The sequence below is a fragment of the Felis catus genome, chromosome B2, assembly GCF_018350175.1.
Source record: "Felis catus isolate Fca126 chromosome B2, F.catus_Fca126_mat1.0, whole genome shotgun sequence".
Taxonomy (NCBI): Eukaryota; Metazoa; Chordata; class Mammalia; order Carnivora; family Felidae; genus Felis; species Felis catus.
The window spans coordinates 52977781-52990315 of record NC_058372.1 but is presented as its reverse complement, the minus strand read 5'-3'; the positions used below and the strand labels follow the sequence as shown (position 1 = coordinate 52990315).

Genomic DNA, 12535 nt, shown 5'->3' with positions numbered 1-12535 from the left:
TAAATACTAAGTGTTTCCCCCCAAACACTACAATTTCCCACTGTTTGATGCTTTATATAGTTTAAACCTTCCAAGTACATTAATCCTTTTTTCAAACTTGGGTTTATAGAGATGGAAAAACAAAGAGAGTATTTTTGGGTTCATTAGAATGTCTTTAAAAAATCCTATGTTTTCAGACATTTTAGGTTTGGCAATACTCAGAATGAATTTTGCCAATGACTTTTTTTTCTTTCTATTCAAACCCACTTATACGTCAAAGAAAATTCAATCCGTATGTTTCTGATTCATTTGTATTCAAGTCATCAAAATGTTGTTTTGTCAGAGTACTGTTTAATGTCCCAGAAACATTATAAAGTTCTTTTTTTAATAAGACTCTAATATCCATTTTTCTTCAAATGAAGTTGTGGCATAATTTCCAAGCATATCAAGGTAAAAATTCAGATTTAAAGACAGATTTCAACGTTTCACTGAATTTTGTAGCCAATTCAAGAAAACAAACTTCAGAGGTATTAACTATGAAATAAAATTCCATTATGACTGATGCTTAAATATAAGATAGAGAAACATAGTTATTACTACAGATAACATAGAATTTAAAGTTTGTATACTTAATTTTTTCATACTTAATTGACATAAGAAGGATAACGAAATAGAATAAATAACTCCATTCTAGAAATATAAATTCTAAGAAGAAATTATTAGGAAAACTAGATTCATATCTTAGCTCTGTTTGGGTCACCTGGGTGGCTCAGTCGGTTAAGCGTCTGACTTCAGCTCCGGTCATGATCTCATGATTCGTGGGTTTGAGCCCTGTGTCAGGCTCTGTGCTGACAGCTCAGAGCCTGGAGCCTGCTTTAGATTCTGTGTCTCCCTCTCTCTCTGCCCCTCCCCTGCTTACACTATCTCCCTCTCTCTCTCTCCCTCACTCTCTCTCTCTCAGAAATAAACATAAAATTTTTTTTAAATCTTGGCTCTGACAAAGTAGTTCATGTTTTAGTCATAGCATTAATAGAATGAGTATTAGTGCTAATTACTTACAATGACTGTGTGAGGCTGTATTGGTTGAAAGGACCTGGCATATGGTAAGACAGGAATAAAAGGTCTTTATGCTGAATAGGACTAGAGAATGCACACAGACTTTTCACTTACTCCAGGTGACACTCATTTACCTTAGGATCAATTTTTTTAAAATATAGAGGTTGTACTGATGATTTAAGGAAGTTTTAGATAAATTCACAAATGATAGTCCACTGGAAAAAGGTGAGATTATTGATAAATGTTCTTAAACTTTGAGTTGGCAGCCAAATGTATAAGTAGCTACTTTATTATGCTCATGTCTAATAACTTGGGTTGATAAAGTGACTATTGATAGGAAACTTTTAAATATATTCCAATCTGGAGTATGAAGCCAATAGAAATGAACACTCAGAGATATACATCATGATTAATTGATTCCTTATATTGGTTATTGATAGGTACCAGAGATTATAAAATTATTAGTACTAATATAGTCGCATTCTTGAGTCTCAATCATCTTACTCTTAGAAAACATAATATAGATATTTTGGGGATAACAAATGACTTCATTGAAAATAATGAATGGGGCGCCTGGGTGGCTCAGTCGGTAAAGCGTCCGATTTCTGCTCAGGTCATGATCTGTTGGTGTGTGAGTTGAGCCCCGCGTGGGGCTCCGTGCTGACAGCTCAGAGCCTGGAGCCTGTTTCAAATTCTGTGTTTCTCCTCTCTCTGCCCCTCCCATGCTCACGATCTGTCTCTGTCTCTCAATAATAAATAAATGTTAAAAAAATTTAAAAAAAGAATATAATGGAAACAAGTTTTTGTCACGTAATAGGCTTACCCATATAGGGATAATTGATTAAAGGCTAGCCTATATTACCATTAGAAACAATTTCCAAACCAAAGATGCCTCAGTATAAATTACTAGTATTTGACTTCATAAACCTATTAGCATCAAGATGTCTTCTTACAAAGAAGGTAGAATTAGAAGCAGTATTTTAATGTTCAAAGAACACGTGGCTAAAGACATATTGATGGTCTTTGCTAAAGGGTTTTTCTGAACATGTCATGCTGATATTTATAGCACATTGCATAAAATTCCCACTCTATAAATGCCATTTTCTGTAAAATAATCAGAAAATGGAAGATACCATATGAATTCATTGGAAGAACATCAGAGAAGGAAGACCTTCCTGAAAGTGAAGGAAACAAGCCATTGTAAATGTTCCTCCTCCTCAGATTATAATCTGACCCATGCTGGTCAGCAGCTGTCTATTTCTCAGACATTGTAAAGGAGTAAAATTGGAGCATTTTTTCTGCTTGTTAGTGCACAAGGGTTTCTCTGTTGTATTTTTAGAAGTCACACATATCAGAGCTTTTCTAAAGACACAATTTAATCTTCTATTATTTTCACCAACATTGTGCAAATTAAAAAAAAAAAGTCAACTTTAGTTATCAGTACTATTATCTTGAAAGTGAGTATTTTTGAACTTTTATTACCCAGGGGTCCTACTCATGGATTCTTGTTACTGTTCACTCCTGGGAATTAGCAGCTACTCCATCTACATTAATGATAGGGAATGGAATTACTCATTTTTTTTCTACAGCCATGAGATCTGTGTTAATTTCTAATTTTCCCTACTCAGTGAAGAGTAATTCAACATACTGATAAAAATTTTCCTCAAAATTGCAGTATCGTGCTATATCTTTTAAATATGCTATGTTAAAAAGTCAGATTTTTAAAAAATTCACTGGCACCTTTTGAATTACAGAATATTTATTCCTAATTAGAAAAATATATCCTGGTGTCTACAGTCCTCGTGTCATTATATGTTAAACAGACGTGTAAGTTACTAAGTTGATATTCGTTTAAACTTTATTGAATGTGAGCATGTTGATGTGAGATAGATGAAGAGTTCTTAATGTGTATCTGTTTCCATTTAATGTCCTAGAATCTGCTATTTTTAAATGGAAGTATTTGGTTAAATAAGTTTGTTGTGTTATCCTAAGGATTCCTAAGAGAGTCGTTTTTACCACAGGGGAAAAATCTCCAAATTAAGCGCCTGTGTTGTCAAATGACTATTTATCTGTGTCAAGGGTCAGATGATCTATGTGGCCAGTTAATCTGAATATCAGCTGACATAGTGCTAATAAGTAGCAGAAGAAATTCAGAGATCAAGGGTGATATTTTTCTTTTTGTCCTGCTGTTTTGACTATAGTTTCTCATTATTTATCTAAGTTCAAAAAGTTGAATTATGTCTACTTATCAGAGGATCTTTTAAACATTTTGAGATTGATAATATTCTCTTCCCTTATCTGAACTTTATCTTATAAAGTAATTAAGTCATTTTTGTTCATAAAACCATATGGCTCCCTTTTGCTGAATTTATGATGATGACAATTGGTTTCAAATAAATAAATGAGAGAAACTGCATATCCAAGAAACTGCAAGAATCACATATCTTGCTAAATGTTCTGAAAATAATAGGGAGCATATACTCCTATGATTAATATAAAGGAAGTCATTCTTTATGTACTATTTCATGTTAAGGATATTTAGAGCATACTTGCTTGACTTTTAGATGAATACTTAAGAATAAATTAGGAAGATAGTTGAAGAACAGACTTCAAATAAATAAATAAATAAATAAAATTGAACTTTTACCCCACAGTCCAGAAATTAAATTAATGTGAGGTGGGAGGGGAGGGGGGAAGCAGATTTAGACATAAGAAAAAAGAAGTGCCTAATAAGTGGACGTTAATGGTGACAGAATGAGCTACATGTGACTGGAAGAATTCACCATTTATTTGGCCTTTTTTCTAAAGATTGTTACATTGCATAAGTTATCAGGTAATTGTAATTTATGAGCTTAAATTTATACTTTAAGCATTATACATATATAAATATTATATTCAGAGAGGGTACAGTTAGTGGAAATGTACCCTCTTAAAGGAACCTGGTATTAAATAGTTACATTCAAACCAAAATTAAAGATATTGTATAAAAACCAGAGATGGAGAAACTGTTAAAGAGAGGAAAGAAATGTTAGACATCTCATGAACTTTCTTTTGGGATAAGTGCATGTAGGTGAATGTGTACATGCGTGCACACACACGTGTGTGTAGAGGGAAAATATTTGGTCATAAACACATTCTCAAGTAATCATGGGAGGAATCAGATATAAGTTCACAGTTGATAATCTATAATTACTAAGGTTTTTAGAGAGTTCTTATTACAGCATTTAGACAGGTTATAGTTTCTCTTACTTTAAGGGCCACAAAAACTTTTTCAGTATCATAACAAAACATAAAACTTAATCTAAAATTTTCCAGAACATTTTCTTTAAAGTGGCTTCAGTGTCCATCCTATTTCTATAGAATTTCAAAAACATTAAAGCATAAATTAATCTATGGAAATGTATTAGTTTCTTAAAAAATCATTCTTTGTATGAATCAAACCATGGAGGGGTATTTAGAAGATGGCTAGAAAAGGGGTGGCCTGGGTGGCTGAGTCATTTAGGCATCCAACTTCAGCTCAGGTCATGATCTCGCAGTTCATGAGTTCAAGCCGCGTGTCGGGCTCTTTGCTGACAGCTGGGAACCTGGACGCTACTTCAGATTCTGTGTCTCCCTCTCTCATTCCTTCCTACTTGCACTCTGTCTGTGTCTCTCTCAAAAATAAATAAAGATTAAAAAAATAAATTAAGAAAATAAATAAAAGATGGCTAGAAGAAACAAACTGTATTGGTCACTTTATGTGAATGATTCAGAAAAGTTTCCATTGAGAAGAATTCCTGTATCTTTATGGTAAAAATGTCTATTGAAAATAAGTACGACATAGATTTCCCTTGTGGTTTAAAATAAGTATTGTTAATTTTCCAAAATCATGTAGGCTGTGACCTATGGGTTTTCGAACTTGTGTAATGTCTTAAAGCACATCAGAGAACATAAATCTTTTCTGTGTGCTTTAGATTTTTGCAATTTTCCCACTGCATAAAAATGAGCAAAATCATCAATATGTCTTTCATAGCTAGAGTAACTATACATAAATATTGGAGCACTGGTAAATTTGTACTTTGTTCAACCCTAGACTTTATTAATTCTCTTATTAGTCATATATGGTTTTCATAAACTATACTTCATGTATTTTCAAGCTCACTCTATTTATCAAAATTTATCTTCTGTCTACGTAAAGATATGCTTTTTTATACCCTGATTTTGGCAATATTTTTTTTGCCAACGTCAATTATTCTTCCAGGCTAATATTTCATATTTTTTAGTTCTTTATGATTAACCTAAGTTTTACTTCCTAGGTACATCTTTAGTTCATCTTAAATAAATATTCAAACTGTGTATTTGCTGTGATGGTCAGTTGCAATAATATTAATAACTAATGGAATCTAACATTTACTGAGAGCTTATTAAGTGCCTGACATTTTACTAGCTCTTTAATATATCTACTTTATTAGATATATTTATCTAATCTACTTTAGTAGATATTAGAATATCTACTTTATCTTCACTATTATCCTATTTCGTACATGAGGAAACTCAGTCTCAGAAAGCTTAATAATTTTGCCTATGAATCTAATGATGATTTATTTTCAGAGCCAGCTCTTATATACTATGATTCCCACAAATTATATGAATTTTGTACAAATTCCAAACTGAAAAAATAAAGGTAATTTTATAATTTCCAAATAAAACAATGCTATTAATAATGATTGTTATGGGACAAAATTGAATTTTATGTTGGACCTTTTGGGAATTACCTTTGAGTTTTTATATTTTCTGTCTGGTATTGAATTTTGATCTACCTTTTGTTACCACAAAAAGTAACAGCAATTTAACCATATTTTTTTGTTTTCTAAATCTAACTACTTCAGTATTTCTTTCAGCCCCTACACAATTATAGTTAATTTGATACACTCATAAATCAAAAAGTAGAAAAGGTAGTGATTCACTTCAACATGTAATTAAATTTAGCCAAATTTAATTTCTTTATTTTGAATTTAATAATGAACATGCCTTTCCTTGGTACAGTATATATCTCACTAATGTATTTTGATAGGCTCTCCTGTCATTTTCTCCCCCGTAATCCATATTCCTCATCATAGAATCCTCATATCTACCTCCCTCACCGCCCTATTTAAATGGCAACTGGTGCTCAAGTTTGTAGTTTAAGTCGGAGTGCAGCAAACTTGCCCTGAGGCTAGTCAAGCATGCAGTTTCCAAATTCTAAAATTATTTTACAGAAAGTCAGTGTGAAGTCAATCCTTTCCCCCATCTCACCTTCCCACCTTCCAGCATCAAAGCTGACGGCGAGTTGGTATTGTTTCAACCCTGAAGAGATCTTGGACTAGCTGAATTGTGTTTTGGAATCAACACATTAGGGTGATTTTCCCCCCAAAATTGAAAAATAAATCCTCTGGCAATTAAACACGTTTTTTAAAATTTGTGATTGTGTTTTGTTTTGTTTCATTTTGTTTCCCTATAAGCAGATCTTAGTTGGGTGAACCATGACTGCTTTTCTAAAAACCTGGTGCTTTGAACAAAATGATAAGAATGTAATTTATAGATCCTTTAGTTCTGTTAGAAAGGAAGAATCATGATTCTTATTTCTTCTAAAATGTCTGCATTATATTTTTTATCTGATCAGTGGGCTGAAATGGGCCTCTCATAGCCTAATTTAATCTTGTATAATGGTTTGTAGAGAGAAAATAATTTTCCTTTATAAGTAGATGTTGATTATGGAATATATTCGGTAATAAATGGAAGAACTTGAATTTGCTTTTACCATGTCCATTATATATACAATGTTTTAAAACTAGGTTTTAAAGGCAATTTTCTTTGTTTTAATTTATAGTATGTTGATATTTCAATGAGAGACACATGGTAAACATAATTTTCTTATCCAGATTTTATCATCACAACTCAAAAACATACGTGAAAAAGAGTTTTGAAATCAGTGATTTAAAGTAAGCAGAGACAAACAGGAGTTAGTCTTACTTCATTATCTGGTGAAAGATGTATTTTACCATTTTTTAGATTTCCCTTAATGAAAAAGGATATGGAAGTGTTTGGCTACATCTGTATTTCTGTTTTTGATTTTCCCTAATTCAGAACAGTAACCATGGATCACCAATCTTGCCAAACAAATGCCAATGTCAGGAACATATGCCAGTTATTGTTGTTCGTTATATTCCCTATTCTAGACTCTAATTCTGGTTTAACTAATGATCTGAGGGTAAATATTTTCATGGTAATATTGATTTAGAGCCATGAACAATATGAGATTCTCCTTATTCTCATCATACACTAGACTTAACTCCGTGTTTCCCACTCTTCTCTTTGTGAACTTCACCTATTGCAGATCCGTATTTCTTAAAGACACATTGTGAAAATAACAGCAGTGCTTGTTTTGCATCGTGAGCAGAGAACACAGTGGGAAGAAAAGAGAAGCTTTAGTGAATATAAGGCATGAGCAGCCACTGTATTCTGTGCAACTGAGAATTCACCTCTGGCACACCTGGTGTAAGCTCAAGTGGGAGAGAAGAAAACCAAAGGAGAAGCAAAAGTGTCTGACAAACAGAGCCAATAGCTGTGTTGCAAGAGGTGATCAGAATCTGAAATTGAAAGTAGAGGGAAAATACTTTGATAAGGGGATGACGTATCTCAGCTGCTTAGAAATGAATGCTCATTTCTCTGTAGCGTGACACATTGCAATTTGAGTGGCATAGACACTGGGGAAACCAGTTGCCCTTTCATGGCTGGTGGGAAGTGTCGAATCCTTATTTTCCTGCTTACTAAGGAAAGTCCAACCTTGAACTTAACAAAACAAGCAGCTGTAACACTTCTTCCAGACACTACGTGTGTGTCACTGACAGATCTGAGATGGATGGTTTTCCTGGAGTCTTTGCAAGGTGGAAAGCAGAGACCCAAGACAAAGCATCAAGCCTAACCAATCCTCAACAAAGGGGAACACTTAAAGGAATAGCGTGCTACTTTAGGATTGACAGGGCTGAGTGAAAGATCCGATCCTCTTCTGATTGTTATTTTATTCAGTTTTCAAGTGTAACCCGTGTGTGATTGCAAGGTGTAAATATGGTGCATATACATCTAGTGAGGTACCTCCCTTCAATAGATGGCAACTGTTTTATCATCAGAAGTACTGACTTAGCCAACCTTCTCAATTCCCACTTTTCTTGATCCTTTTGAAGAGCATGCTTATTATTTATTATGGGTACTCATATTTATATGCGGAAGTATTCACGTAATTTCTCTCTAAAGTAATGGAGCTAATGGAAATATGAAAGATCTACTTAGGCTATGAAATCAGATGATGCTGCTGACCCAGGATAACCAAAAGGTAATGCTCTTGGAACCCAGCTATTATTTTGCATGCAGACAGCTCAGCAGGATGCACTTGCTCTGGGGAACACCACGCGTGGCCTCATGGTGGTGTGAGATCTCATCGTGCGACTGCTCCCTCATGTGAGGCAGGCCAGTTCACGTTCTTTCCGTAGCCAGAGACATGAGAAACGGGTGAAGAAAAGTTCTGCTTTTTTTCACTAAAAAAAATGTTTTGTGATCCAAACTTCATATGTGAAGGAAAGAATTAACTCCCAAAAGTCTTAACTTTTTTTTTTTTTTTCAAAAACAGATACTTACCATGGTGTACATTTTAGGTATCTCAGTATCAGGTCTTCATTGCATATTTTGGAAAATACCTTTTACTCTCTTCATTCTCTACTAGGTGTCAAAATAAATTTCTTTCATTTTGGTGGTATGGACTTGTCTAAAGATTCTGCAAGTAGCTTGTGATGGTTTCATGGCTTTACTTATCAAACGGAAAGGAAAGATCAAACATTTAATGAACCATGTTTTTCTGTATGATAACAATTCTTTTGAATAATATGTCATATAAACTGGTAAAAATGAATGTTTCCTTTAGACACTTACCAGTTTCCCAAGTAACTGCCTTATGTTATTTCAAAGGCCACCTTCACCTACTAGAGATAAAATGAAGTGTGAAAATGATTTAATTTCACTGCAATTAACTTAATTTCACTGCTATCAAACAAACTAAAACATGTTTGATTTCTAAAATTTCTGTTCACCGATTTCTTAACCCACAGAAATAGTGTTTCGAGGCTTTTTGTCGATTTCTGTGGAAACTCTGCTATGTTATAGTTTTATTTAAATCTATGATTTGAAAGGAAAGAAGTGTGGGCTTTTTTATTTTAAAAAGTCACATCAGACTGGAAACAGGGCTAAAAATAATCCACTCTTCTCATGGTTTTGTGAAAAGAATGTTTCTGCTTTCTTAAAATAAATGAGGACTGTAAGACCAACTGCTAACCAATCTTTGGGGAGCATGTGACAGATGATGTCTGTAAAGCTTGTAGGGTCTCAGGGGAAAAGCGCTATATATAAAGAGAAGAGCTATTAAAAAATAAGTGCTTATGTGAAGGTAAACTGCAGTTCCTAGTTTGAGATTCATATTTTCACAAGCTGAAAATAAGGCCTGAGTAAAAAACATTTGTTGGGCTTGTCAGGCTTGAGACAGTAAGCCTCCTCATTTCAGAATGATGTCCTATGGAAGGAGACCGATCGTTTTCCATCACCTCAGTCCCACCCTTGGTGCAATAAAACACTTGAGTGTTCTGGACAGCTTCCACAACTAGGCACAAACCTCTCTGCTCCTTTACAGTTCTCGGCCTTTCTTCCCCCAGGCCCTCCTTCCTTCAGTCGCATGAGTTTCAGTTCTGAATGTTTGTGTCCCCCACCCTTACCCCTCACGTGCGCCTTGACTCATCATGCCAATGTTTCTGAACACTTTTTTTTCTAATCCCCACCACTGTCTCAAACTGTGAGGCATTACAGTCCCTTCAGCAAAAATTAAAAAAAAAAAAAAAATTCAACTCTTTAAAAAATATCTTCTTTCTTTAAACTTCTTTACCCTTCACACACTAGATAGAGGAAAATAGATTTTTTTTTTCTATGGTTATGTTACCAGGAATGGTAAACTCAGTTCTTGTCTGCAGATAATTCTCAACTCCTAGTTCATGTCACTGTGTCAGGATCTGGTTCCCAATTGCCCTCCATGGATGTCATACCCCCAGTGTGTCATTTCTTTTTTATTATCAGCCACAGAATCCTATCCTATTCACATATATTATCAAATTTGTCCCTTCTTTTGTTTTTAACACTTTTTAATAATGAATATATAATTGCACATATATAATATTTCGTATAAAATAAAGTGATTATTTTTAATTTACTCTTTTAAATGTCAGTATGAAGAAGGGAATGGAAAGATCTAGCAAAGGCATTACATGAAGTGCCCAGCTTGTCGAATAGGACCCCAGAATTACTTTGAAGAACAAATCAAAGATCCTACTACCTTGTATTCTAAAGCTCAAAAAATTTTTCCAGATACCACTTAACTGTGAGTTTCCAGCAACATGAAATAGTTTCAAGTCCCAACTTTTCCTTGTTTTTGTTTAAGATTACAAGGCAATGTAAACCATCTTAAACACAAGAAAGTTTTGAGCACGAATGTAAAATTATGTTTGTGATACTTCAAATCCACGTGCTTATAACTGGCAATAGGGAGTTTACTATACAACTAGAAACTAAGCAAATTTGACCAAATTATAATGGAGTTGAAATTTATAGCTAGAATACAATATGCTTAATTTAAGTCAATTTGAGTTAGAATGCATATGGAATTTAAGTAGACAGAATTCTCTCTTCCCCACATTCCTTAAAATCTGATATAAAAAGGATTTAGTCTGTATACTGGGTAGCGAATTCTGCACATTTTAAATCATCTGTTTCTAAAAAAAGGGTAGAATCCAGTATAATTTAGAGTCACAGAAACTATAATTTAAGAGCACCAGAATCAAATTTAATCACAGATTGAAAATAAAGGCAGATCAAGAGGATATGTGGATGAGAAACAATGCACATAGAATGACATAGAATGATTTGTCTTCTATGAAATAGTCCATAAAGGATGTTGCAAGAGTCTTTTTCAAAATGAAGGAAAGGTAACTTGGGCACTAGTTCCATCACAGGTGTTTTGGGTTAAGCAGTCAATTACCGTGGGTTTATAGGAGAAAAAAAAAGCAAACTGGAATTTATGCAAACATCTTAGAGCGATATCAACATTAGACTGATAAACCCTCAAATGAATGTTTTTCAAACTGTGTATTCTGGAGGGGAAACTAAATGCTCAAATTTGGAACCACTTATCCTTATAATATCAACATGCCTCTGAAGAGCTGTTTTATGTCAGAGCCTCCTTTAATAGCCTCCTTTTTAAAGAAATAAACATTTTGAAAGTCACATTTTCCGAAAAGAATGGCCTGAGATATAACACTAGTAACTTTGGGATAGATCTTTTGTTTGCCAGTCTACCTTCTCAGTGACTGTAAATTTGAAATGGATGATTGTACCCTCAGGCACATGTGAATACAATCCCCTGACCCCACTGCTTATACAAAGTCATAAGGGTCAGAGTAGCGGGTCTGAAAGTCTCAAATCTCCAGCTTCAGCTATGGCAAAATTTACTAGGTTAGAGTTCCAGCCTCACATATTTCCCTCTCAGATTTTTGTGTGAGAATAATAATCATTTCTTTAGAAGGTATCACCTGAAGCCCGTCTTTACTCACTGTGTGGTTGATGAAACTGAGAAATAATATGCCCATATATTTGCTGCTCAAATGGTTTCATTTCTCTATACTCACTGGGACATTGTCCTGAATTTATACTTTCTGGGTTCACCTTTTTCTTCGGATGAATTCTTTCTCATGAGGCTGCTCTATACTCCATGCCTAGTGCATTAAACCTAGCAACGTTCTAGTTATGCCTAAGCATGCCTAAATCCCAAGGAGATGAAGGTTGGGCTCAAGCTGGTGTCCTTATCATCCTTTTATTTAATATTCTTTTCACTACCCAAGCCCATTTCCATTTTCACTGTATAGCCATCCAATCCATAACCCTTATATATCTATTGATTTTAGCTAGAAATCAAAAATAAGGATCACCTTTGAAAAATAAAACCACTATGATACACACCTACATAAAATTTTTCTACATCAAATGTTTTAGGGAGGCTTCCTTCTTTATATACTTGCAATATCTAAAACATGCTGGGGCGCCTCGGTGGCTCAGTCGGTTAAGTGTCCGACTCTCAATTTCAGCTCAGGTCATGAGCTCATGGTTTCATGAGTTCAAGCTCCGCGGCAGGCTCTGCACTGACAGTGCGGAGCCTGTTTGAGATTCTCTCTCTTCCTCTCTCTCTGCCCCTCCCCCACTCACACTGGCTTGGTGTCTCTCAAAATAAATAAAACTTAAGAAATATTTAAAAAAAATAAGACAAGCTGGACTTTTAAAAAGAAAATTCAACATTTTCGAACACATTTAATAAAAGATTCACTATTTTTGATACATGCAATATAGTCTGGGTCCCATTAGCACTTCTGGCAAAAACAACTGTTCAGCCATTCAA

At 34.4% G+C, this 12535-nt stretch overlaps 1 protein-coding gene across 1 annotated transcript in view; it reads left to right on the top strand.

Annotated features, from left to right (window-relative positions):
* BMP5 (bone morphogenetic protein 5) overlaps nucleotides 1-12535 on the top strand; it is a 116502-nt gene that overhangs the window by 82320 nt on the left and 21647 nt on the right. The gene's annotated exons all lie outside the window — the stretch shown is intronic.